At 44.5% G+C, this 5,365-nt stretch overlaps 1 protein-coding gene across 1 annotated transcript in view; it reads right to left on the bottom strand.

Moving 5' to 3' along the window:
* The window catches only part of SNTN (sentan, cilia apical structure protein), a 29,291-nt gene that overhangs the window by 6,168 nt on the left and 17,758 nt on the right, over positions 1-5,365 (bottom strand). The window lies entirely within an intron of this gene.

The raw sequence follows: 5,365 nt of genomic DNA on the forward strand, positions 1-5,365 counted from the left end.
TTCTGGGCTCTGAGCTCCACTATCTTGATGGATTGTCTACTCTTTGTGGGCTTTATTGGCCCCTAGACAATGGGGATGTTTCACTCTCTGTGTCTTTGATCTTGACAATATACTTTGCATGGCTGATTTGCTGGTTCTGAGCTAAGCTAAAGCGAAAGCAATCTTAAGCTGAGTATAAATCTTCATTCTTACCGATTTTTAAAGCTAGCACAGCCTTTGTCATCAGACCCAGTGTGCTCATCTACCATTAAAGCACACCATGTTTTCTTTTTTTTCAGCAAGACATTAAGCTGTGTCCAAGCAAATATCTTTATGTTCCCGTTTTCCACCTCTTCTGTTCGAGAAGGACTCATTCATTCATTCATTTTTTTTGTTTCATACTCATCAAGCACCCCCTATACTCTAGGTGCTGTTCTAGGTGTTGAGGATACTATACAAGACTGGCAGGGCACTTGCTTTTAAACATGTTACTTACAAGCCAGTAAATGGCCACGTGAATTGTGTGACTTATGTGGCACTTTCAAAACTTATATAAAGCATAGCTACATGTTTTTAATCTACAAAGCATTGAGAAATCATCAGCTTTTTAAAAAAAAAAATCTATGTCTTTTTTTCTCTGGGACATCTCTTGCTTACGGACGTTTAGCCCTTTGTGCATTGGGCTTATACCACAGACTGCCAAGGTCAAAGATGGGAAAGAGAAGTAGAAGACACAGCTTTTTTTTTTTTTTTTTTGTGGTACGCGGGCCTCTCACTGTTGTGGCCTCTCCCATTGCGGAGCACAGGCTCCGGACGCGCAGGCTCAGCGGCCATGGCTCACGGGCCCAGCCGTTCCGCAGCATGTGGGATCTTCCCGGATCGGGGCACGAACCGGTGTCCCCTGCATCGGCAGGCGGACTCTCAACCACTGCGCCACCAGGGAAGCCCCAGAGACAGCTTTTTAAGTGATTAAAATTTGTCCATATGGTCACTGGCACTTGCTATAATTTTCTTAAAAAAAAGTTCTGGTTAATACAAAAGATTATTTCAGAATGGGAAGGGATTTGGGGAACATCTGGTCACAGGGCACCCTTTCACTAAGTAAGGAAGAATCTGACACCTGGAAGCAGGGGATCAGGCGCAAAGCCGGGAAGAAAAGTCCAGGTTCTGCCCTCCACGTCAGCATCCGCAACGCCCCGCCTAGCAGGTGCATGGCGGGAATCCCTTCCTCTCCCAAGGGCCCTTCTGCCCTTCCTTCCCTTCTCCCATGGCCTCCCTCCTGCCATTTATACTTTCTTCAAGCAAAACCATGGGCTACAGACCACACAGATTTTAAAAGTCCATGGCCTTTCCCCAAAGGAAGAATTGCCTTCCTAAATGACATAGAAAAAGTCAAGGAAAACCAAGTTACACTGTTACTGCTTTTTCCCTTAATGCTTCTTGATTCCCTTTGGGTTCTGGACGCGTGAGATGCTGCTGCTAGCTCTTCCTATTTCTCTCTTCCTCCTCCTTGCTTTGGAGAACAGCTAATTATAATCAGGTATAAGCTGTAAATCATGGTGATGCTCTTCTTTGGGGAGTTGTATATCCACAGAAAGGAGCCAGACTGGCACGAGATAGACGTGGGTTGGAAGCCCGGGTTTTATCTTCCACTTATTGCTCTGTGACCCTGGTAAGTCACTCGACCTCTCTAAATTGCATTCTCTTTGGTGGAATAGAGATCATAATACCAATCTCTTAAGGTTGTTTAGGGAATTAAGCAGAGGACCATCTGGCAATACCTGAGTGTAGTAGATGCTCTATTAGGGGCAGCCATGAGCAAGAATAATGATAATGACCATTTGTCCAGAATTAGACAAATCAGAATGGATATGAGACATGTACACAGGCCCACTTTGCATTCCTGAAGTATTTATATGCTTCCTTAAGTCTCACAGTGACTTGTCTAAGAAAATAGGTCCCACTCTGATCCCACATTTATATTTGAAAAAATATGAGGCTCACTCAGAAAAGGTGGAAGGCTTTTTCAGGGCCACAGGGCTGGTGGTATCGGAGCTGGGATGAGAGTCCAGCCCTCTGGACTGGTCTGCTTCTCCAGGCCAGCGATTCCTCCAGAGGCATAGACCCCACAGCCATACCATCTGAACATTCGTGCGAAGTGGGAGAAATCAAGACCACCAAGAGCCTCTAGTTAGTTACGGTTCATGTTTTGTCACCAAATGAATATGAAAAACTTCAGCGTCCACTGTCCATACATTCAGAATTGTGGATGAAGTATTGAATACTTGGGACAGGAACACAGGCCTCAAGTGCGCAGTAATGGAGACCAGGCAGAGACCCTGCTTTACGCCAGAATTTGGTCATTTCAAAACTGTACCCCACGGGCTTCCCTGGTGGCGCAGTGGTTGAGAATCTGCCTGCCAATGCAGGGGACACGGGTTCGAGCCCTGGTCCGGGAAGATCCCACATACCGCGGAGCAACTAGCGCTGTGAGCCATAATTACTGAGCCTGCGCATCTGGAGCCTGTGCTCCGCAACAGGAGAGGCTGTGATAGTGAGAGGTCCACGCACCGCGATGAGGAGTGGCCCCCACTTGCTGCAACTGGAGAAAGCCCTCGCACAGAAACGAAGAGCCAACACAGCCATAAATAAATAAATAAATAAATAAATATATTTTTCTAAAGAGGCAAAATTCCTAAGAAAAACAAAAACAAAACTGTACCCCACAAAAGATCAAAGAGAAATCTGAATCCATGTGTCCTAGATTGAAATTAGAGGAAAGAGACTGGCACAATAAGTCTTTCAAGGCCAGTTTGCTGGGTTACTTTCGCCCCTTGTCCGTGGACTGTGTCAGCTTTCGCCAGATTCAGTGAACTGGCCTTCCTTCTCTTAGCTCAGAATTCCGCTGAGAACTCTCGTTAGCTTTACCAGTGCCGAAGGTCAGCTGATGTGCAGGACTCCTGTTGGTTTCCTTCCAGCACTTTCCCCCTTTCTCACAAAGGACTATTTAAAGCACAATTCCTGATCTCATACTTGGACCCATTTTTAGAGGCTAAAATAAAGAAAATTAAGGGTTCCAAGACTGGGTATGTTTCTGTCATGCTCACCAAATTGCAAGGGTGCTCACAGCTCTTGTATAGGAAGCTCTTAACTACATTTAATCACAGGAAACCTTCCCAGGGAGGCTCAGGTTTGCTCCTTTCATACAGTGATACAAGAAAGATTTTACCTGGAGTAACAAAGGAGATTATTCCATCAGTTCCTATGTTTGCTGAGCCCATGTCTGAGAAGCAAATAACACTGTCCTTCTTATCCAAGTTATGGATTTTGTATTAGAGATTCTTATAATTTTCTGTCAGTCATTTCCTCCCTGGCTCCTCCCTTCCTTCTTTGAGGACCTGTCCATATACTTTGCAGAGTCAGTTCCCACAGGCCCTGCTGAGGGGGCACATGACTTGCATCCCTGAACACAGACAGCTAGATCTGGTTGGTTGAGTGTTTAAAGAGAGAACTGAAGCCAGCAATGGGGACAACGTGTTTGGCTTTTGGGCCTAGAATCAGAAAAAAATAACACAGAAAACCAAAAACCAAAAACAACCAAAAAAACAACTAGTCAAGAGGTACAGATAAAGAGAGAGGCAGAGATGGAAATGAGGGAGAGACCACATGCAGACAGAAGCAGAGCCAAGAAACCAATTCATTAAGAGACACTAAGAGCAAAATCTTGATTTTGCTTTCTACCGCTGTTTCCAACGTTTTGTGGACATTAGTTGCATTCTCTGCCCTTTCATTTTGTTATATGCTGCTGTACTTTGCTGATAAATACAACCTGTGCCTTTTTCCTTCGTGTGTGTGTGTATATGTGTATGTGTGTATGTGATTCCAGCGCGCTTTGTTCTTTGCAACCAAGGGATACCAGGACAGATTTGCATCCATAATCACCTGTGATGACCAGTAATATTTTCAAGATGGAACCTTTGTTTGAAGAGTAGAGCTCATGGTCCTGGGATCAGAACCAAGAGGTGAGGCTCCTGTGATCTAGGGTCTTAGCACAGTGCTCATCAATTTATCTGTCACTGATGCTCCAAGAGCTTTTGCTCTGTTTTCATTCTTTGCATCAGGCTAAAACAGATTCTATAATTGATTTCCCCCTCAGAGGAGTGTGATTTCCCATCTGGGATGGAGATTCATAAATCCTTTGGGAGCCCCAAGGGTTGGAATGGCTCCAAGATTCCTCCTCACACCATTGGCCAGGGTATTTTTTTTCCTTTTCTGAAAGGTGTGAATCTGACCTTTCGATTGGTCACCAAGGTTGCCATATTCAGCTACTTGCGACTAAAATACAAAGGGCTTGGAGGGAGCACAGCCCACAGATTCTATTTGAGGAATGCCAAATGGTTCTCCAGGACCCAGCTGGTACCACGCTCTCTCTCACACAGTGCCTGAAATGTGCACAGTTATTTTTGTTAAATTATATTATTGCTCATGAAGAAGTCTAATATTAAAACAAAATCAACAATGCCCAGAGAGAGGGCAGAGAACTCTCCAACCTGCCAGCTGTGTGACTTTGGGAAAATCAAAACCTCTGTGTTTTGGTTTCCTCATCTGTGAGATGATAATACTAATACCTACCTCAGAGGGTTATGATGGGAGTTAATATTTGTAAAGCCCCTAAAACAGTACCTGGTACATGGGTTGAGTCTTGTTGAACACACATTCCTCCTATTAAGATGGTGACAGCGTAAAGTCTGGGGCTTTCCCTGACATGGTACATAAACTCTTGGACTTAGAATGCCTAAGGTTTGGAAAGTAGGGAGGACTAAGGAGTCGGGTCTTGGTGGATTTGGAACGCTGCAAGATGAGATAACGCTTCTCCAGACCAGGGTCAGAGGTCTCCCTTTGGAAAGGGATCCAAACGTGTTGGGCTGGGAAGAAAAGAGGAGATGAGGGAGGGAACTCAGGAAGCTACAATAATATTATAATGAGTAAGTCCTTGGGCAAGTCTATCTCAAAGATTCAGGCATGGATGGGTGTGTGTGTATAATTTAAACTCAGGAACATAGGTATAGCCATAGGGGCTGTGTGTCCTTAAGACATGCCCACCTTTAGATCATATTCTCAAGGAGTTGTTGGTTAAATCATGGCCAGAAATTACAAAAATACTGGAATTTGGGGGTTTTAAGGTCATATTTATTTAGGTAGATTTCACATACAGTAAAATTCACCCTTTTTAGTGTGCAGTTCTAAGAGTTTGACAAATGTGTGCAGTCGTGTAACCATCACCACAATCAAGCTATAGAACATTCCCATCCCCCCTAAAAGTTCCCTTGTGCCTATTTGTGGACAACTCCATTTCCCACCTGCAGCCGTGGCAAGCACCGCTCTT

This window comes from Lipotes vexillifer, unplaced genomic scaffold (genome assembly GCF_000442215.2).
Source record: "Lipotes vexillifer unplaced genomic scaffold, Lipotes_vexillifer_v1.1 scaffold239, whole genome shotgun sequence".
In the NCBI taxonomy this organism is placed as follows: Eukaryota; Metazoa; Chordata; class Mammalia; order Artiodactyla; family Lipotidae; genus Lipotes; species Lipotes vexillifer.